Source organism: Bos mutus, chromosome 22 (assembly GCF_027580195.1).
Source record: "Bos mutus isolate GX-2022 chromosome 22, NWIPB_WYAK_1.1, whole genome shotgun sequence".
NCBI classification, from domain to species: domain Eukaryota; kingdom Metazoa; phylum Chordata; class Mammalia; order Artiodactyla; family Bovidae; genus Bos; species Bos mutus.
Genome location: NC_091638.1, coordinates 54,171,060 through 54,193,330, shown reverse-complemented (window position 1 = coordinate 54,193,330; position 22,271 = coordinate 54,171,060). Strand labels below are relative to the sequence as shown.

Sequence of the window (22,271 nt, the reverse complement as noted above, 5' to 3'; positions counted from 1 at the left end):
GCAGGCTTCTCACTGCAGTGGCCTATCTTGTTGCAGGGCACAGGTTCTAGGATGCCCAGGTTTCAGGAGTTGTGGCGCACAGGCTCAGCAGTTGCAGCACTTGGGCTTAGTTGCATGGTTAAGTTTGAGACAATTCACTTCCATCTTCCAGTACCCTGTGGCTTAGATAGGGGGCTGCAATCCTTGTATCTTTTAGGACACTGAGAAAGCACTAGTCTCCACCATTCTCCTAAGGATGTGACATGGCTGGGGGCAGCTTTGAACCTTCCCCTTTTCCACTATCCTGGCTCCCACCCCACAGTCCAGGAACCTGAGGCGTGGTTTTTACTCCCAAGTGTATCCACTCAGTACATTACACATCTGAGAACTAGAGATATGACCACCAGTTGGCTCCATGGATGCACCACCATGAGCTGGACCTGGGCCAGGGACATTTATCTCAGATGCTGACATTAAGGTCAAATAAGATAATGTTAGAGAGGAAGACTGTGACATGCAATGGGTGACAGTTATTTCCACTTTGGAACCAGCTCCTCTGGGTTGCAATCCTGGCCCCTCCGGTAATGGACTGTGAACCTTTGGACAGGTAGCCACACCTCTGAGCTTTACTTTCCTCACCTATAAAGTGGGCACAATGGCATCTTCTTTGCAAAGTTATAAGTGTAAATGAGCCTCTACAAAACATGTAAGTGTCTGGCTTAGTTCCACACTCAGCTTTTCTTGAATGAAAGCTTTATTTTTATTTTTCCTGCAGCCTGCAGCATGTGAGATCTTAGTTCCCCAACTAGGAAGCAAACCCTTGCCCCGTGCAGTGGAAATGTAGATCTTAACCACTGGATGACCAGAGAAGTCCAAACGAAAGCTTTATTTTATTGAGAACTCTCCATTCTGAATGCCCAACTTCTACAGGGTTCTTTGTCTTTAGGGGTGATGGCTCCTTGGCTGGGCCCAGAATGGCTTTATGTGAGACTGTCAAAGCTGGATCCCCCAGAACTTGTAGGTCATCTGCTTCTAAAGGCAGCTCTTCCTCTGTCCTGCATATGAGTGAGATGTCACCATTAGAAAGCCATACTTTTGCCCCTGTTTAATCTCCAGGAAGCCCCTTTTTGGCACCAATATCTCCCATTTGTGTGACAATTGTTTTGTACTGTCCAAAACACTTATCTGTCCTTCCAGCAGCCCTGAAAAGTAAATCAGAGCTTTTCCCAAAGTTCCTCACCTGGAAAGGGAGGGACTGGGGTTTGAACCCCACACTGTCGGTGAAGAGGCTGTCAACTGGAGGCAGTCTGAGTGATTAATGCCAACACTGTGTAGTCCCTCTGTCTCCCAAAGCACCTTCTGCCACTCTAGGTGAGGTACAGTGAGTCAGGCCATAGCAACTAAAGTTAAACTTTAGGAGTCCACTCTGCCTCTCAAGGGCCCTGTCTATAGGCCATCTACCCAGAACTTAATGACGAGAGCTGTAGAGAAGGTAACTCACTCCCATTCACATGTTTGTTCCACAGCAGAGCCGAACCTGGAGCAGAGCCCAGACCAGAGGCTCTCAGAACCTGATCCCAAGCGCTTCACTGCTGTGCCACACTAGCATGCAACAATAGATGGTTTAAGATTGTTTACAGAGTGAAGCCTGCATGACGAGGGCACTGTAGGTAAGGGGACCAGCCCAAGCCAAGGCCCAGAGGGGTGGAGCAGCTCTGTGTTCAGGGTCACTGGGAGAGAGGTCATGAGGATGAGAATAGGGTGGACCAAGATGCTCTGGGGAAGGCAGGGTGACATTGAGAAGTCTCAGCTCGTCCCCTCAAGTCACCTCCAGTGCCCCGAATGGAGAGACTTTCCTTTGGGTGTCTGAAACTGGGACTTGTGGCTTCCTTTGAAAGTGTGGTTCTCTGCCTTGCCAGGGCCTTTGGGGCATAGTGTTCAACCACCCATGGTCACAGCCAGCCACATCGTAACACCGGACTTGACTACAGCCTTGCCTCCACTACTCTGTGTGGAATCCTGGTTTGGAATCTGGTTTGGAATCCTGGCGCTGCCATTCACGAGCGAGCCCTGAGGAGTGCATATTCTTTGGAGCGTGTGTGGTCTTAGTGGAAATTGGATAAGTGGGTCTGGGTTTGTGGGTTAAAAAGACAAACATGTAGAAACACTCTAAGCAGCCCAGGTAGGGGAGGCAGCGAGGTCCAACCAGGAGCATGGCTTTAGAGGAACAGACCTGAGTCCTAGTACTTTTCTTTGCTGTGAACCTTGGGCCAGTCTCTTAGTCTTTCGAATGCCCAATTTCTCCAGATGTGATTTGGCACCCCAAATACTCCTCTTGACCTCTGGCTCTGAAGATGGAGGGCAGAGCCCAACTCCTAAGTGTGTGTCTAATGATGGTAACTCTTGCATGACTCTTGGAAGGTCCTGTGTTTTCACAGTCTCAGGACAGAGTCTTCCAGAACCTGGTCAAGGACCTGATGCCAGCAGTTTCTGAAGGGAGTGTTCTCAGGAGAACCTGGTCAGGCAGTGGGGAAAGCAGGAGAGGGATGGAAAGGAGCCACCTCCCCAACATCACCATCCCTCCGCCCAAGGGGGAGAGTTCAGGGGGAGCGCAGTCTCGGCCTGATCCTAGACATCAGGGAGCCCTGGGCTTGTCCTCACTTCGAGGCAAAGGAGCTGGTGTCTGTCCTCCCACTAGGGAGTTCTTGGTCACAGGCTGCCAGGGAGCCAGAGGGAGCTCCCAGCTCTCTGTAAGGACGAGGTGGCCGCAGTGTCATCTTCTTAGAGCCAGGGGCCAGCCCCCAGGAACAGGGCATGCAGAAGCTAGGGGAGGGATGTACAGAGCTGGTGAAGAGATTGGAGGAGATCTGCATGACCTTGAATGTCTTCACTTGTGCTCTAAGGGCTTTCCCAAGCCAGCCTGCGGGACCAGGACCCTTGCCAGAGAACAAAGCTGACAACAGGTTGACTTTTAAGTCTGAAAGCCTGTGGCTGGTGTCAGATAGAAGGCGTTTGGAAGGAAATGTGATTGTGCTCCTTTCCCTAAGGCTGGGAAGGCCCCTTGCCGGCCCTTAGGGCACCCCGGCTGGCCACCTCTGACTCCAGGTCGGTGTTCTCTCTGGGGTGTGGGAATCTGTCCAAGGGCGCAGAGTGGCCATTCGAACTTGCAGCTGCAGTCCTTATATTTGTTACCTAATGCTTCATAATAAATCGCCCCAAAACTTCGTGGCTTAGAACAACAAACACGGGACTTCCCTAGTGGTCCAGTGGCTAAGATTCCCCGCTCCCAGTGCAGGGGGCCCAGATTCTGCCCCTGGTCAGGGACTAGAATTAGATCCCACGTGCCACAGTGAAGATTGAAGATCCTACGTGCCACAACCAAGACCCGAGGCAGCCAAATAAAGTCATGTTGCTTTAAAAGAGAGAAACAACAAACCTTTGTTATCTCAGCGTTTCTGTGGGTCAGGAATCTGGCAGCCGCTTTCTGTGGGTGGCTCTGACTCAGAGTCTCTGGTGAGGTTGTACTCCAGCTTTTGGCTGGGGCTACAGTCATCTGAATGCTCAAGCGGGGCTGGAGGGCTCGCATACCACTGGGCTTTGCATAAGGGCTGGAGGGCTTCCTTACTACTTGGCTTTGCACAGGGCTGCTGGTGTATACACTGACACAGCAGCGGGCTTCGCCCAGAGCAAGCAGGTCAAGAGGGAAAGCAAGGAGGAAGCCACAACATCTTTTATGTCCCAGTCTTACATACCATCACACACCATCATTTCTGCCACATCTTATTTGTTGAGAGCAACTCACTGAATACCTCCATACTTAATTGAAGGAGAAGTGCCTTTTGTTGATAGTTTAAAAAATATATTTATTTTAAAACATTTTACTATTTATATCTGTATTTAATTTTAATATATTTTTATTTGGCCGCACTAGGTCTGTGTTGCACACGGGATCTTTAGTTGCATCATGCAAACTCTTAGTTGTGGCATGTAGGATCTAGCTGCCCAACCAGGGGTCGAACCAGGCCCCCTGTATTGGAAGCATGGAATCTTATCCCCTGGACCCTCAGGGAAGTCCGGAATTGCCTTTTAGAGGGAGAAATATCAGAGAACCTAGGGATGTGATTTACAAGCACGGTGGTGCTGTAGAGCTGCTCCCCACCTTGCAGGGGTGCTTGGAGAGTGCTGCCCTCCATCAGCTCCCTGGCTGATGAACTCCCCTGTGTCATTCTGCCCCAGAGGAGGGGCAGAGGACTCTCTGCCACCAGTTGCTGCACCCACCCTTCCCCAGACCTGCAACACTTGTGGTTCTTCCCGCCCTTCTCCCCTCTTCTTCTCCAGGCATCTCGGTTCTGCTTTCCCAGAGATGGACCTGAGATGCTCTCAGACCCATGATTTCACCTTTGTGGAAAAGGGGTGTTCAAATCTGCCAGGTGTGCTGGGTGGAGGTAGTCTCTGTGGGGCTGAGGCAGCGTGTCCCAGTCCCCAGAGAAGATCTGAGCCTGAATGAAGCCTGGTCCACTCAGCACACACCCACCCTTTGATCTGAGGATGAAGAAGTACTTAGCCACATCACCCATTTTTCTTTCCAGTGTACCTGTGGGGTGAGGCAGGGAGGGAGGGTGGAGGAACTGGGGCAGAGATGTTTTTCTTGACCTCATTTCAAGGCAGTTGAGCTGGGTCTGGAAGACATGTGTCCGGTGGCAGCTGCAGCTGACCTCTCAGCCACACTGGACTTTGTACTGGGATGCGGCGGCCCTGAGCCTGTGCTTTGAAGACCTCCCACTGCAGGGAACTTAACCAACCCAGGGCCCCAGATCCTGGATTTTGGATTCTTATTCCACCCCTCATTTGTGTTGAGGCCATGGCACTTCCCATGACCTGTCAATAGTGCAGAAGGAATACTATTTTGGGAGATGCCTCAGATGTCCCATAACTTTGGCTCAAGGATTCCCCGGTGGCTTTGCAGAACCTCCTTAGACAGCCCAGCAATTTAGAATGCTGCCAGTAAACCTACCTTTCTCCTTTCCTCAGAGTTAGGGCTGCTGGATAAACTATAGGACACCGACCACCCCGCCACCCCACCCCCTGCCAAAAAGCTATAGGACATTCAGGTCAATGTGAATTTCAGATAAACAACAAACGATTCTTATATAAGCATGTCCCCAGTCCTGCATGAGACTTGCTGATACTAAAAAATTTATTTGTTTATCTGAAATTCACACTGGGCATTGTAGCTGTGTATTTGCTACCTCTGATAACCCTACTTGGGGTCAGGCTCACTCTGAAGCCTCTTCTGATCCCTCTCTTATTTCCTGTCACACATGCATTTCCTCTGATAAAATCCTTTCATGTTTAATCCCTCTTGGCATTTACTTCTCAGCCAGCAGGGCAGGGCTGGGAGTGGTGAGCTCAAGTGTGCAAGCTTGGCTGACAAACATCTCAGCTGGTGTGGTCCTGGGAGTGGGGCCATCTTTTGTTGCTCAAAGCTATGCTTGTGGGGGAAGAGGAATTACTCTTTGGTCCAAATTTTAATGCACTTTCCCAGTATTTGTTGTTGTTGTTGTTTAGTTGCTAAGTCGTGTCCAACTTTTACCACCCCATGGACTGTAGCCCACTAGGTTCCTCTGTCCATGGGATTTCTCAGGCAAGAATACTGGAGTGGGTTGCCATTTCCTTCTCCAGAGGATCTTCCCAACCTAGGGATTGAACCCATGTCTCCTGCATTGGCAGGCATATTCTTTACCACTGAGTCACCTGGGAAGCCCCTTTCCAAGTATAAGGAACTCCAAATCAGTTATCCAATTTCAGTGTGCTTTTAAGAGTCACATGGGGGAATACAAAGGAAATGGAGGTTCCTGGGCCCCTCCCTTCAGATATTCCAATTCTATGGGTCTAGGATTGGGATCACAAATGTGCATTTTTGCAGGCTTCACAGTAGATTTTGAAACTGCACCAGGAAGATAACTTGGTAAATTTTGTAACACTTTCCACGAATGCTTCTGCCCCTGCTTATTCCATGCTCTCTCTGGGTGATAATTAATTAGCATTTAGTAGTCAAGGCATCAAGGCTGGGAGTAAGTTTGCTTTCCTTTCTTTCCCTCCTTGCTTATTTTTCCGAGGTCCTCTCTGGGTTAGAAAAATTTGCCAAAAGTCTGGGTCCCTGAGCAGGTATGGTGTACTTTTTTTTTGTTTGATAATAAGAGCAGTATCAATCACTTTTCCTCTTGTCTGCTAGGAGGCTCTGAGCAAGATTTCTGTGTAAGTTGCAGTATTCCCCCTATGTCAGGATTTCTGATACAACAGATTCCTGCCCCCTGCCAAGTAAACACACAGGGATTTTGTTACACTGTTACTGTGGTTTCATTCCTGGCAGTAACAGCAGGCTTGTCTGTTTCTCACTGTAAACAGCGGTACCCAGAAATATGCAGAGTACAAACCAGCCTTGACTTACCTGACTCCTAAGAAACTGGAGATGCCTCCCAGGGGCCAGGATCATGTGTTTCTGTGCTTCTGTAGGAGGGTTAAAGTAGAGGGTAAAGCTGCAGAGAGGGTGTGGGCCTCCGAGAAACAGCAAGCCACGCACCACTGGGTGGGTGGGTATCAGTTCGAGGCTGGCCGGTGTAACCAGTGAGTTTGCGATGGGTGTTGGCTGATTCTGATCCCAGGCAGTCTGGGTGAGTCGGCAAGGGAGGAATGTCCTGACTCACTCCTGTCTCGGTTTCTCTTAGGGTGGAGGGCTAAGCTACCCCTAGGGGCTGGGGAATCTAGAAAGAAAGAGACGGACAATGGGCCTTAATATGAAGCCTGTGGGAATAGGAGTCCTGACCACAAGGATTCCAGGCCTCTTTCATTCTGACATTCCACCACCCACCGGTTTCTGAAGACCTAGGAAGTATAGCTCTGTGCGAAGGGCTGGATTGGGGGCCATCAGGAGACTGGACCTCCCACCCCAGAGATTCAGGCTGCCAAGTATTTGTTTTCAGATCGTGTTTAGTATTCTTCCCATTTTCCTGCCCTTCAGTCTTAGTTGGGTGACATGGGGCTCAAGACATGGGGCTCAAGTGAGCACCATCTGTTAAATGGGTGCATGAGGTTGGAGTGGAGCACAGGGGGCTTAGCGTCCCAGTGTCTTCCCTCCTGTGTGCTGGCATCAGTTCCTCCTCCCTCGTACTGTGATGGCAAGACGTGCTGATGCAAGCCTGGTGGGGACAGACCCTGTCCACGCATCCCTCCATGTGCCCAGCCCCGGGCAGCTGGCTCAGAGCCACCCCCAGGAGGGGTTAGCTGCCCAGGTGTGGGGCTGGAGTGACCTGTGTTGCATCCAAGCTCCTGCCTTTCATCATGGAAGTCCCAAGGCCAGTGTTCTCACCAGGCCCAGGGACATGCACCACCTCTTTTAAACAGAGCTCGAAATCTATGGGACTGGGGAAGCAGAGGTTAAGTTCTGAGCAGCTTCATTTGGTCCATTTTCCAGATGGGCTTCAAATGAAGATTCACCTCCTGAAAGGAAAAGAAGCAAGCCTCAAATCCTAGGCTTCTAAATGTGAGACAGAAATGATGAAACTACAGATAGGTTTTTACATCCAAACCGCAGGTGGGCAGAGGACGCTGCTGGCAAAGCCAGGCCCTGGCCAGTGGCTCTGCAGGTGGGGGATGAGGCAGAATCTGGTGACAGCTGAATACCCTGGGAGTTGCATCTTGAAGCTTCATGTCCTCCCAGTAACATAGGGAAATTCTGTCTTCCATTGAGTTATCCCAAGGTCTGGGGTAATACAGCTGGGAGTGTACCAGGCACCAGTTACTGGGGCTCTCACTGCAATTAGCTCTTCTCTGCCTGCCAGGAAGATGACGATCAGGATCTAGGAATTCCGCTCTGCAGTGGGATGTAGAACCATTTGGGGCCCTGCTAGGTGCGTTTTGGGAAATTAAGTCATATCACAAACACTCCTCAAAAGGTACGGCTTCAAGACCTCACTGGTGGTTCGGCGGATACCTGGACCTGCCTTGCAACGCAGGAGACACAGCTTCCATCCCTAATCCAGTAAGAGCCCACGTGCCACGGGGCACGCACCACAACTGTTAGGGGAAGCACCCTGATTGAAACCGCCCACCCTGGCCAGGCACCATAGTAACCATTTGCATGAGTTGTTTTATGGCAGGAGATCCTGATAAGGAATACGGAACTAATAAGCCATCACCAACCGGAAGAGTTCGGGAAAGGTCAAAAGGAAACACCACTTGTCCGTCCACTTCCCAGAATCCCTCTGGCTAGCACCCATCTTGGCTGAGCAATGCGCGCACCACCAGGAAAGACTCTGAATTAGAATGACTGGCCAAAGACCACCCGGAAACTAATCCCATCACCATACAACCCAGGACTGCGAGCCACGCGACAGAGCAGTTCTCCTGGGTTCCCTTACCCTACTGCTCTCCACCCGGGCGCCCTTTCCCAATAAAATCTCTTGGTTTGTCAGCACATGTGTCTCCTCGGACAATTCATTTCCGAGTGTTAGACAAGAACCCAGTTTCGGGCCCTGGAAGGGGTCCGCCTTCCTGCACCGCAACTACTAAAACCTGCTCACCTAGAGCCCGTGCTCTGCAACAAAAGAAGCCACAGCAGTGAGAAGCCTGTGCACCGCGACGTGGTAGCTCCCGCTCACCACAACTAGAGAAAGCCCGAGCGCACCAGTGAAGACCCAGTGCAGCCAAATAATAATAATAGATCAAATAAATACATTTTATTTTTTGGTAGAATTTATTTATTGGTAGAATGAAAGGACCCCTAATTCCACCATGTTGGTGTTTTCCCAGACACTTCTCCACCCCTGGAGGGCAGACAATTTCCTGTCCTTTCATAAAGTGAGCTGCACTGAGCAGGCCTCTGCAGAAAATAGCTCACACTCTGTAATTACCGATGAGTGTACAATCTCTGGACAGTGAGGACAATTATTAGCTGATAATGCCCGATGACAAGGAGCCCACTAAGTACAGCCCTTGTTGTACAAGGGAGGGAAAAGATGGAAGTGTGATGGGGCTTTTCAGGGTGGGGGTCTCAGGGCTGTCTGCTGGTGGCAGGCAGCACACTAGCGGGGATGAGGACTAGATGAGCTTTGGTAAGAGGGTGCCCACTGATCCCATCTCTGCCACATGACTACTTCATTCACAAGCCCACAGTGCACACACTCAGTGGTCGGCAGCTCATCTAACGGCTAAGTCATCCTGTTCGCTGAGGCGTTTAGTGCCTCTTCTGGAGCAGATCTTCACAATGGGCCCTAACAAATGGCACAGAAATCCTTCACCCATTGGTCCACTGTAGGCCTCTTCCCCAGGCCTTTTCGTTCTTGATCTTCCAGTCTTGCCCCTCCCAGGCCTCTGATCAACTGGCTAAGCCTTTTTTTAAAAAATTAGTTTTTATTGGAGTGCAGTTGCTTTACAATTCTATGTTGGTTTCCACTGTACAGCAAAATGAATCAGCCATATATATACATATATCTACTCTTATTTAGATTTCCTTCCCATTTAGGTCACCGCAGAGCATGGAGTTCCCTGTGCTATACAGTAGGTTCTCACCAGTTATCTATTTTATACATAGTAGTATATATATGTCAGTCCCAACCTCCCAGTTCATCCCACGCCCTCTTCCTTCCTCGGTATCCATGTTTGTTCTCTGCATCTGTGAGAAGCAACCTAAATGTCCATCAACAGAGGGATGGATAAAGAAGCTATGGTACATATGCACAATGGAATATTACTCAGCCATAAAAGGGAACAAAAGAGTGCCGCTTGCAGGAATGTGGATGGAACTGAGGCTGCCACACAGAGGGAAGTGAGTCAGAAAGAGAAAAACAAATAGCACAAAATATCACTCGTGGAATTTAGGAAAATGCTACAGATGCACTTGTTTGCAAAACTTGCTAAGTCTTTTATCACCGCTCATGCATCTGTGTATACTCTTGCCTCAAGCCCCTCTCTTTCCACTCAGGGTGGATGGATGACCGGGTGCCCTTTGCCCCAAAGCCCCACCCATCAGGGACATTCCCTTACTCTCCTGTCTTTTCCTTCCTGTCTGTGTGTGTCAGAGCTACAGCAGTCCCCTGCATTTGTTACCCACACCCTGAGTTAATCACCCAGCAGCCAAACTCAGGCCTTCTCGTCTGTCATCTGGCCATGGGGACCCCACACGGGGCCAGCGGGGTGAGCCGAAGGAGAGACACCCATGCAGCAGTGACGTGTGGCTTGAAGGTCCGTGCCACCTGGTCAGGCAGCTTAGTTGTCCCTTCCGGCCCAATTTACATCTGATCCTGCTTGTCCCTCTCCCATCATGTGAAGGATTGCTCTTCAGTCTGCCCGCTTAATGAACTAGTGGGTCTGATGTTACATGCCTCATGATGGCCAGTCCTGCCAGATGGTCATCTGGTCAGTCTCTACTTAGGTACAGTAATATGCTTGGTGCTTCTTTCTGAGTGGCATGTAGATCTTTCCTGCAGTTGGATGACCTTGTTCCCGAACCCCATGGGTTTGTGCTGTGCATCTCTTTTTTGTATGTTTTGGGTTTTTATAGTAGTTTTATGTATTTATTTAGTTTTGGCTCTGCTGGGTCTTCTTTGCTGTGCAGGCTTTTCTGTAGCTGTGGAGACCAGGGGCTACTTGCTAGTTGTGGTGCTCGGGCTCAGTGGTTGTGGCTTCTGGGCTCTAGAGCACAGGCTCAAAATTTGTGTCATACAGGCTTAGTTGCTCCTCGGCAGGTGGGATCTTCCCAGGTCAGGAATCGAACCAGTGTCTCCTGCACTGGCAGGCGGATTCTTTACCATTGAGCCACCAGGAAGGCCCTTTTGGTTTTGTTTTAATATGTATTTGTTTTTGGCTGTGTCAGATCTTGGTCGCAGTGTGCGGGATCTTACACACAGCTTGCTGGCACGCGGGCTCTGTAGTTTCGGTGCCCAGGCTTGGTTGCCCCCTGGCATAGGGAGTATTAGTTCCCCGACCAGGGATGGAACCCAAGTCTCCTGCGTTATAAGGTGCATTCTTTTCAAGCTTCTTTTCTTTTTTCCTTTCTGTTATTTTTGGTTGCCCTGGGTCTTCATTGCTGCGTGAAGGCTACTCTGTTTGCGGTGCGTAGGTTTCTCATGGTAATGGCTTCTCTCGCTTCAGAGCACAAGCTTTAGCTTCAGTAGTTGTGGCACATAGGCTTAGCTGCTCTGCAGCATGTGGATTTTCTTGGACCGAGGATCAAATCCATGTCCCAATGTCCCCTGCACTGGCAGGCACTTTCTTACCCACTGCCCCATCAGGGAAGTCCAGAAGGCACATTCTTATCCACTGTTCCACCAAGGAAGTCCAGAAGGCAAATTCTTTTTTTTTTTTTTTTTGTTCCCTCAAACTATGCCAGCTGGGACAATAAGCCCTTTGGACAAGTATTCCTTTCTTTTTATCTAGTATAACATGTTGTGTATAGTTTAACAATGATTAGCTAACCATTCTTTTTTCCTTTAAATGTGCCTCCCAAAAATGAAATCTTAGAATATCTTTTTTGTGTGTGTGTGTGTGTGTTTTTGGTGGAGGAGGAGTGTGAACTATTATCGTGCTCTTCAAACTTTAATACTCCTGGAACCACCAGTTCAGTTGCTCAGTCATGTCTGACTCTTTGTGACCCCATGGACTGCAGCATGCCAGGCCTCCCTGTCCATCACCAACTCCCCGAGCTTGCTCAAACTCATGTCCATCGAGTCGGTGATGCCATCCAACCATCTCATCCTCTGTCGTTCCTTTCTCTTCCCTTCAATCTTTCCCAGCATCAGTCTTTTCCAATGAGTCAGTTCTTTGCATCAGGTGGCCAAAGGACTGGAGCTTCAATTTGAGCATCAGTCCTTCCAATGAATATTCAGGATTGATTTCCTTCAGGATTAACTGGTTTAATCTCCTTGCAGTCCAAGGGACTCTCAAGAGACTTTTCCAACACCACAGTTCAAAAGCATCAATTCTTCGGTGCTCAGCTTCCTTTATGGTTTAACTCTCATATCTGTATGTGATGTGAGAAAAACCATAGCTTTGACTAGACAGGCCTTTGTCAGTAAAGTAATGTCTCTGCTTTTTAATATGCTGTCTAGGTTGGTCATAGCTTTTCTTCCAAGCAGCAAGTATCTTTTAATTTCATGGCTGTAGTCACCATCTGCAGTGATTTTGGAGCCCAAGAAAATAAAGTCTGTCACCAGAGAACCTTGTTAAAACGCAGTTTCTTTTTTTTTTTTTTTTTTTGCAGTTACAGGAGCAAAGGGTTAGCATGTATAATACAACCCAACCTCTGCCATTATTCTCTCATTCTGGGGAACCACATTATAAGAACTACAGCATTGTTATATTAATTATTTGGATAAGAACAATAATAGCACTGCCATCAACTTTTATTAAGCACCAGGTTGTGTGCCAGTTGTTTTTAGTGTAATATTTTCATTTTTGTCTAAGTCTCAAATTAAGCAAAACATGAGAGCATTTTACTGCCATACAACAGATGAAGATAATTCATTGGGTTTGGTTAATTTGTTCAAAGTCGTGTCATTAATGATTAGTGGAGAAGGAATCTGAATGAAGGATGCATGGGTTTCCTTGGGTTTCTTCTCATGCTTCTATTTACATTTGATTATATTCAGTATTATCCATAATAAATACTTTATTTTTTATTTTTTTATTTGATAAATTTAACGCCTTTTATTGCCATACCTCATTTTACTGTGCTTTGCTTTAGTGAACTTTATAGATACATGTTTTGTTTTGTTTTTTTCCCTTGTTAATTTTCTGTTTAGTTGATCTATCCATAAGTGTGAGTGGGGTATTAAAGTCTCCCACTATTATTGTGTTATTGTTAATTTCTCCTTTCATACTTGTTAGGATTTGTCTTATATACTGCGGTGCTCCCATGTTGGGTGGATATATATTTATAATTGTTATATCTTCTTCTTGGATTGATCCTTTGATCATTATGTAGTGACCTTCTTTGTCTCTTTTCACAGCCTTTGTTTTAAAGTCTAATTTATCTGATACGAGTATTGTGACTCCTGCTTTCTTTTGGTCCCAATTTGCATGGAAAATCTTTTTCCAGCCCTTCACTTTCAGTCTGTATGTGACCCCTGTTTTGAGGTGGGTCTCTTGTAGACAACATATGTAGGGTCTTGTTTTTGTATCCATTCAGCCAGTCTTTGTCTTTTGGTTGGGGCATTCAACCCATTTACGTTTAAGGTAATTACTAATAAGTATGATCCTGTTGCCATTTACTTTATTGTTTTGGGTTCGAGTTTATACACCATTTTGTGTTTCCTGTCTAGAGAATATCCTTTAGTATTTGTTGGAGAGCTGGTTTGGTGGTGCAGAATTCTCTCAGCTTTTGCTTGTCTGAAAAGCTTTTGATTTCTCCTTCATACTTGAATGAGATCCTTGCTGGGTACAATAATCTGGGCTGTAGATTATTTTCTTTCATCATTTTAAGTATGTCTTGCCATTCCCTCCTGTCTTGAAGAGTTTCTATTGAAAGATCAGCTGTTATCCTTATGGGAATTCCCTTGTGTGTTATTTGTTGTTTTTCCTTTGCTGCTTTTAATATTTGTTCTTTGTGTTTGATCTTTGTTAATTTGATTAATATGTGTCTTGGGGTGTTTCTCCTTGGGTTTATCCTGTTTGGGACTCTCTGGGTTTCTTGGACTTGGGTGATTATTTCCTTCCCCATTTTAGGGAAGTTTTCAACTATTATCTCCTCAAGTATTTTCTCATGGTCTTTCTTTTTGTCTTCTTCTTCTGGAACCCCTATGATTCGAATGTTGTAGCGTTTAATATTGTCCTGGAGGTCTCTGAGATTGTCCTCATTTCTTTTAATTCGTTTTTCTTTTATCCTCTCTGATTCATTTATTTCTACCATTCTATCTTCTAATTCACTAATCCTATCTTCTGCCTCTGTTATTCTACTATTTGTTGCCTCCAGAGTGTTTTTAATTTCATTTATTGCATTATTCATTATATATTGACTCTTTTTATTTCTTCTAGGTCCTTGTTAAACCTTTCTTGCATCTTCTCAATCCTTGTCTCCAGGCTATTTATCTGTGATTCCATTTTAATTTCAAGATTTTGGATCAATTTCACTATCATTATTTGGAATTCTTTATCAGGTAGATTCCCTATCTCTTCCTCTTTTGTTTGGTTTGGTGGGCATTTATCCTGTTCCTTTATCTGCTGGGTATTCCTCTGTCTCTTCATCTTGTTTAAATTGCTGAGTTTGGGAGTCCTTTCTGTATTCTGGCAGTTTGTGGAGTTCTCTTTATTGTGGCATTTCCTCGCTGTGTGTGGGTATGTAGAGGTGGCTTGTCAAGGTTTCCTGGTTAGGGAAGCTTGTGTCGGTGTTCTGGTGGGTGGAGCTGTATTTCTTCTCTTTGTTCAGTCGCGCTATGGGGAGGGAGGGAGGAATGCTGCAAACAAATGACACTGGCGTGCGCTCGCAGTGCCTCAGCCACACTGGGTCTGCCCCCGCTCACAGCGCGTGTAGCCTCCCTGCCCACACTGCTCAGGCTCTAGGTTGTTCCGCCGGGAACAATCGGAGGCTGACCCTGGGTTGCATGCACCTCCCAGGTCCAAGCCGCTCAGGTTCAGGCACTCAGGTAGTCCTCAGAGGCGCAGACTCAGTTGGGGCTGCGTTTTGTGCTCTTCCCAGGTCCGAGCAGCTCAGGTGATGAGGTGTTTGGTGAGCGCCAATGCTCGCCTTATCGCCTCCCCGCCACTTGGTTATCTGGGTGTAAAACCGGCGCACCTTCTCAGGCAGATGTTGACCGTCCAGACCCCCAATAAGTTTTAGTTAGCAAAGAAGCCAGTTTTATAGATAATGTCTCTCTGGGGCTGCGATTGCCCCCTTCCGGCTCTGGCTGCCTGTCACCGGAGGAGGGGGAAGGTTTGCAGCCGGCTACCTCTGTTTAGTCCTTTGTTCCGTGCGCGGGCTGGCGGTGTCTTAGGTTAGGGCTGGCTTTTCGCATGGTAGATATCCCACAGTCTGGTTTGCTAGCCCAAATTATTTCGCTCAGATAGTGCTCAGGGTATTCAGGCCAGATTCTTACTCTCAGCGATGCAGCCCACGCCGTGCTTCCCTGCCCAGCCCCCGCTTGCTAATGGCGGATGCAGGCGTCTGCGCTGCTTCTCCGCTGGGGGAGTTACCGTAGGGCTCGCAATCTGCGAGTTTTAATTGTTTATTTATTTTTTCTCCCTGTTATGTTGCCCTCTGTGCTTCCAAAGCTCGGCACGGATTCGGCAGTGAGAAGGTTTCCTGGTGTTTGGAAACTTCTCTCTTTTTAAGACTCCCTTCCCGGGACGGAACTCTGCCCCTCCCTCTTTTGTCTCTTTTATTGTCTTTAATATTTTTTCCTACCTCCTTTCGAGGAGTTGGGTTGCTTTTCTGGGTGCCTGATGTCCTCTGCCGGCATTCAGAAGTTGTTTTGTGGAATTTACTCGACGTTTAAATGCTCTTTTGATGAATTTGTGGGGGAGAAAGTGTTTTCCCCGTCCTACTCCTCCGCCATCTTGGCGCCTTCCCCCAGAAGGCAAATTCTTAACCGCTTGACCACCAGGGATGTCCCTGTGCTGTGCATCTCTTTTGGGGACACACAGAGGCTCTGCATAGCATCTTTTCTACCTCAGACACTTCTGGCAGCATGGGATCTTACAGGTCACATGGCCCAAAGACAAAATTTTATCTTTTACTTTGAACAGAATGTCTCCCTATGTCCCAGAACCTCTGCACCCATGAGTCTTTGTGTGACCCATTCTTTGTAGTGATTGGGAATCCAATGTACTTCCATTACTTCTGCACATCTGATCCAATTTATATAATGTCATCTATAGAGTAGAACAGGACTTCCTAGGTGGCTCAGTAGTAAAGACTCCACCTGCCAGTGCAGGAGATGCCAGAGACGCAGGTTGAATCCCTGAGTCAGGAAGATTCCCTGGAGGAGGAAATGGCAACCCACTTCAGTATTCTTGCCTGGAAAATCCCATGGACAGAGGAGCCTGCTGGGCTATAGTTTATGGAGTTGCAGAGAGTCGGACATGAGTAGTGACTGAGCACGCATGCCCATAGAGTAGAACAGTATACTAGTCTCAGGAATATCTCACTGGTCTAGGTGTCTTTAGACTCTATTGTGGCAGAGGGGTGAATTAACATAGCTCAGGTGACACAACGGGGAAAGAGAATGCCTAGGTCTTTGGGCACCAAACAGCCACCATGTTCCACCTGTGAGACTGAGGCTTGTAGGGTCAGCTGGTAAATGAAGCTGCAGCCCAGGTTCATCTCACAGTGGGTCCACTGGGTCCATGGACCTACCCAGTAGTCATCCTCCAGCTTCCACTTGTTTATTGCAGTGGGCTTACTTGAAAATAAATCTTCTCATTGGTTCCTTGATCAGTAGAGAAAGAGGAATAAGAGCTATGTTTTGTAGCAAAGACTAAGTGAAAACTTATAGCCTCTCCTGCCAGGGCAGGAAGTCACAAATGATATCACATTTCAGAAGGATGACAGAGAATAGGCCACCCACAGAGACTTGAAGGTCATCCCCCACCTACCTCCATTTAATTCAGTGGCCTGGCCTCTGCAAAAGCCAGACTGACTATAATATAGTCTGATGACAATAGTCTACCACAAAATTTCTAAGCAATAGCCCCATTGCAACTGCCAAACCCAATACGGTATCTTTATTTGAGCAGATTACATAGCCGCTGGTAAGGAGTGTGGCAAATGTATTGTGTTCCACACAGATTAGTTTATATTCAATTGGGACAGACAACAGTGTACACTCATTGTCTTGCTCTGGGGCTATGTTTATTCACCTCTCTGCCACAATAGAGTCTAAAGGAGCCTAGACAGCTAGATATTCCTGAGAACATCATCTCATTCTACTCTATGTCTGTGCATGCTCAGTCGCCAAGTCATGTCTGATTCTTTGCAACCCCATAAACTGTAGCCCACCAGGATCCTCTGTCCATGGAATTTTCCAGGCAAGAACATTGGAGTGGGGTGCCATTTCCTCCTCCAGGGAATCTTCCCAATCCAGGGGTCCAATCTGCGTCTCCTGCATTGGCAGGTGGATTCTTTACCACTGAGCCACCTGGGAAGCCCATTTATTGTATTAGGTATTACTTTTTCCAGCTTCCAAGGGTCATCTCATTACCAATTAGGGTTCTTGGCCTCCTTAATAAATAGAAGTTGATAAGAGGCCAGATAAAAAATTCAAGCAAGGCTTTACCGGGGCCCCTGCTCCAGAAATGGGGAGCAAAAACAAGCAGCAGGTTCCCTTGCTCACTCCCCAAGGCAGCTGGAGCTGGTTCCTTTACATGTGGTGTGTCCAGGGGTCAGGCTGGAGGGGTATCTTAAGTGGTTTGCCCACCCTTTGGTGATGTTGAGTGCAGGGGATGTGTGCAGTACCCTGCTTTTGCCCAACACCCTGTTTTTGCTCCTAGCTCTTCAGAAGTGACAGTTGGGTCTCTTGTATCTTGTTCTTCATAATTTGCCCCAGCTGTGTATGCATAGTCCCTCACAGTTTCTTTCTATTCTGTTGCTCGAGGAGATGTTTTTCCAGGTGCAAGCACTGCAGCAAAGGGTCCCAGGCCCCAGGAAACCCCCACCTGTCTCAGTCTCAAGCCGGGTATCAGAACAAGATCCTAGGACCTTTTCTGGGTGTTAACTCCTGTGTCATGGGAGAGTGTGCTCATATCAACAAACTCTTCCTTACTTAGTTTAGATTCTGGCCCCCTTGATCCAGCACCAGGAGGATCCCCTTTCAGGCCTATTCTCCCAGATCCTGCTTGTACATATTAGGCAAGAACTGCAAGTCCTTCCACACATAATCTGTTTCCTTCCTTAGCATGGCTAGAACTTCCCCATCCAAACAAGCTAGCTATGCTAAGATTCAAGAGAGGCTGAAAGTTAACCCTAGTTGTCGGTCTAGCGGCCAGGAGGGGAGGGAGGGCAGGTTCTGAGGAGGGCAAGCTTTGTCTTGTGCGGCCTCCGTCTCATGTGAAGCTTCTGCTCAGTCACGGAGAAAGCAGAGGTGCTTCCTCTATCGAGGGACAGTGAGTCACTCCTGAGGCCGCAAAGGTTTCCAGAGAATCAGAGGTCGAGTTTTCCAAGTGCCTCTACCTAGAGATTCCCATCCAGAGTCTCAGAGTCCCACTCCTTCCCTACCAGAGATTTGACGAGGCTCAGAAATCAACTTCTCTCAAGTTCTGCTACTCTTATAATTAGGACCTAAGGCTGCCCTTCTGGAGAAGGCAATGGCACCCCACTCCAGTACTCTTGCCTGGAAAACAGCATGGATGGAGGAGCCTGGTAGGCTGCAGTCCATGGGGTCGCTAAGAGTCAGACATGACTGAGCGACTTCAATTTAACTTTTCACTTTCATGCATTGGAGAAGGAAATGGCAACCCACTCCAGTGTTCTTGCCTGGAGAATCCCAGGGACGGGGGAGCCTGGTGGGCTGCAGTCCATGGAGTCTCAAAGAGTCAGACACGACTGAAGCAACTTAGCAGCAGCAGCAAAGCTGCCCTTCACAAGGAAAGCCCACAACTCAGTGGTAGAGAATCCACCTGCCAATGTAGGAGACTTGGGTTTGATCCCTCGGTCAGGAAGATTCCCTGGAGAAAGGAATGGCAACCCACTCCAAATTTCTTACCTGGAAAATACCACGGACAGAGGAGCCTGGTGGGCTGCAGTCCATAGGGTCGCAAAGAGTCAAACATGACTGAACGACTAGACAATAACAAAAGACGCTCCTCATCTGCCCTTTAGCTACAGGAGATGAGGATTTCCTTAACTACTGCCAATGAGGCCCTCTGACTTCCATATTTTTAATTGACTACTTGCCCGAAGTATATTGGGCTTCCCAGGTGGTGCTAGTGGTAAAGAACCTGCCTGCCAGTGCAGGAGACATAGCTACTTGGGTTCAAACCCAGGGTCCGGAAGATCTCCTGGAGAAGGAAATAGCAACCCACTCCAATATTCTCACCTGGGAAATCCCATGGACAGAGGAGTCTGGCAGGCTGCAGTCCATGAGGTCTCGGAATCGGACACGACCGGGCATGCGCACAAACAACAACCACATCAGGGTATTACTTTTTCTCTCTAAAGCAGGAATGGTGTCAGTAGCAGTCTTACAGTCAGCCAGCAGGAATGGTGTCAGCAGCAGTCTTACCGTCATCTCCTCTATCCCTGTATTCTTCACATGCCTGAGACGTCATATGAGCCAGTGCACCCCCTTCCACCCGAATTCCATCCCAGTGAACCACACCCGAAAATCTTAGCATTTGTGCAGCCACAGCCAACCAGGCAGAGAGAAAGAGGCAGTGACTTGCCCAGTTCAGCCAGTGAGTGGATAACCAAGCCAGGACTAGTGTTATTCTTCAGGCTAGACTGCCTGACAGGGCAGGGGGAGAGGTGGGCTTCCCGGATTCCAAGAAAAGGAAACTCCCCGCCAGTGACATCAACCAACGGCAAGTGTAGTTACTGTAGGGATTCCTGAGCTCAGAAAGCCAGAGAAGGGACCTCTCTGTCAGTTCAGTGGCTAAGACTCCACGCTCCCAGTGCAGGGGGCCTGGGTTTGACCCCAGGTCTGGGAACTACATTCTGCATGCCACGTCTAAAGATCCTGCATTCCACAGCTGAAGGATCCCACATCCTGCAAGGAAGACTGAAGATCCTGGGTACCACAACTAAGACCCAGCGCAGCCAAATAAATACTTTTTAAAAAACAAAAAAAAGAAAGAAGCTAGGGAAACCCAAGATCCAGTCCTAAAAAAAAAAACCCATGGAATTGGGTCTACCGAGGCCAGAATCCATATACATGCCTCTGAGAGTACAGCAGGAGGAGCTGAGAATCTCCACGTGGGAACTGGGTACTTGCTCGGGGCCTGCCCTCTTCTCTCTACTCATTGGCCTTTACTGTCCATATTTGAGAGCTCGGAAAATCTGATTGGCACAGCTGATAACTGTTAGCCTGTTGGGAAGACATTTGCCATCAGACCACATCCTGGGCTGTTGACCACACTGGGCATCAGCTGCCATTTGACCTCTCAGGAGGCGGCCGTGTACGGTGGATGTGAGCAGAATCTGGAGCTGGCCGGCCCGTTCGAATCCTGGCTCCACTGCCCATGGGCTGTGTATCTTTGTCCAACTAATGCAACCATTCTGTGCCCCACTTCTCATTTATAAAGCAGATGTGCGAATAGGGCCTGTCTCGGGTTGTTGGAAGAGTTCCATGAGCTAATGTTGTTTAAAGCCCTTAGAAGAGTGCCTGGCACGTAGTCCGTGCTCTCTGTCTGTTAGAGAAGAAATATGGCAGAGTGGGGTCAGAGGGCTCAGAGAGGAAAATAGAAAACCCAAGCAGGAAGAAATCTGTGGAGGGAAGGATGGGCCCTTGGAATTGCATTGATTACCAAGTCTCCCATTTTCAGTTTAGTCCATGTACTTCTTGTAGGAAAACTCTTTTCATGAAGCTAACTGAGTTGGTTTTCTGTCCTTGCTACCAAAAAATTGGTCTAGAACAACCCTCTTTCCCCTGTCCATGCAGTGAAGCTCCGTCCTCTCTTTAAAGTCTCTTTGAACCTTTCCTCCTCCATGAAGTCTTCCAAGGTTTCTTGTCAGATGTCTCCATCTCTACGCACCCAGAGCAGGATCTGGGTCTCCCTTAGGCCTCTTCCCACTGTCCACCTCATTCTGGGGGGTGCTTGTGCATGTGCCTCACCTCCCTGGCTGAACTGCATGTGTGTGTAGAGTCAGGAAGCCCAGTGACCAGATACAGCATCAAGAACTCTTCAGTGTGCAAAATAATGAGACAGAAGCTACATCTCTGACATGCTGGTGGCACCAAAGGTGCTCCTAGGGTGTAGGAACCTGTGTTATTCCATCTCGAAGGCACCTTTGCAAGACGTTATGTGCCTGTCATTGGGAGAGGGTTCTTCCTAGACGTCTCCCCTTCATGCTCCTCCCACGAGAGGAAGTATTGGCAGGATGGCTGGTCAGAGCCTGAGAATCCATCAGGCAGTGTTTTACTGGTGGGCAGACTCATGGGTGTTAGTGGTAAGGGCGTGTTAATGAACTTCCTCTTGCCCTTCCCGTCTCCGAGTGACGAGTATGCCAAAGAAAACCCCGTTTTCGCAGGGCGGGTCCAGCCACCCTCTTTCACTTTCTGTTTCACCCTCTCACCTGGCAGGGTTGGCCTCTCTTTCTGGTCCACTTTCCCCACCTGAGGGTGGAGGCTGCAGATCCAGGCACCTGAGATTCGGGGGTTTGAGAGTGGGAGGTGAGTGTGAACAAAGGGACCGCCTAGTGACCACAAACCTGAACTGCCTTCTGCAAACCAGCTTGTCCTGAGGCTGGGAGTCTCATCTGGGCCACCATGTAATCCATCATCCAAGTCAGGCATTTTGACAATGAAAGGGGAGGTTATGAATATAGACCCTGGGAAGGGCACTTCCAGCCACCTAGGAGCTCTGGGCCCCCTCGTTGTCGGCTTTTGCTCCGTATTCATGCAGCAGCACTTTGTTTTCCATTTAGTTCTCATTCGTGAGCTCCTTTGGTGAGAAGTCCCAGAGGGAGAGGAGAGGAAAGTCAGGATCTGGAAACCGAAACCCAAGCTTGAATACCTTACATGTAACAGACTCTTGATTAATCTGGGGGAAAGAATAATGAGTGAAGCTGAATTTTTGCCCGTTGACAATAAAACCAGAAGACAATATCGTGGCAATACCAGTACTTAAAAAAAAAAAAAAAAAAAAAAAAACTGAAGCCATGTTTCTTTACTTTGAGGGATCCGAGTTAGAACGGGCTTGGAGTCCCGGCTCATCTCTTACTAACTGTATTATTCTGAGCACTTTGCTTAAACTCAAGGCTGTGTGTAATCTGAGTGTCATGTGGGGCCTTTCTGCCCCTTGGAGACTTGGCACATTTAACTCAAACATCCTGTGGAGTGGATTAGGTAATTCCAGAGTTTTCCTCATCATTTCTGGAAATTTCTATGCCTAGGGCTTTTTAAAAAAAAAAATACTTTTTTTTTCTTTTATGTTGCACTCTGTCCCCACACTCCACATCTGTCTGTTGCCTCACGTCAAACCCAGATGCGAGCTTCACCCCATCGCTCTTTTCCACAGCAAACATAACCTTTCTCAACACCTCCTGAGTTTGGAAACTTCATGGGTTTGAGGGGTTATATGGAGGAGGGCCTCCTTGGCAGCTCGGGGGTAAAGAGCAAGTGTAGGTTCTATCCCTGGTTGGGAAG

The 22,271-nt window shown here is 48.1% G+C and overlaps 1 long non-coding RNA gene across 1 annotated transcript; it reads right to left on the bottom strand.

Annotated features, from left to right (window-relative positions):
* Nucleotides 1–759: 759 nt before the first annotated feature.
* LOC138984665 (uncharacterized) lies at nt 760–19,200 on the bottom strand. Its single transcript, XR_011461915.1, has 4 exons — nt 19,005–19,200; nt 7,349–7,479; nt 6,431–6,743; nt 760–1,034 (listed from the first exon to the last, which is right to left on the bottom strand). It is a non-coding gene; the product is annotated as an uncharacterized lncRNA (long non-coding RNA).
* Between the last annotated feature and the right edge of the window lie 3,071 nt (nt 19,201–22,271).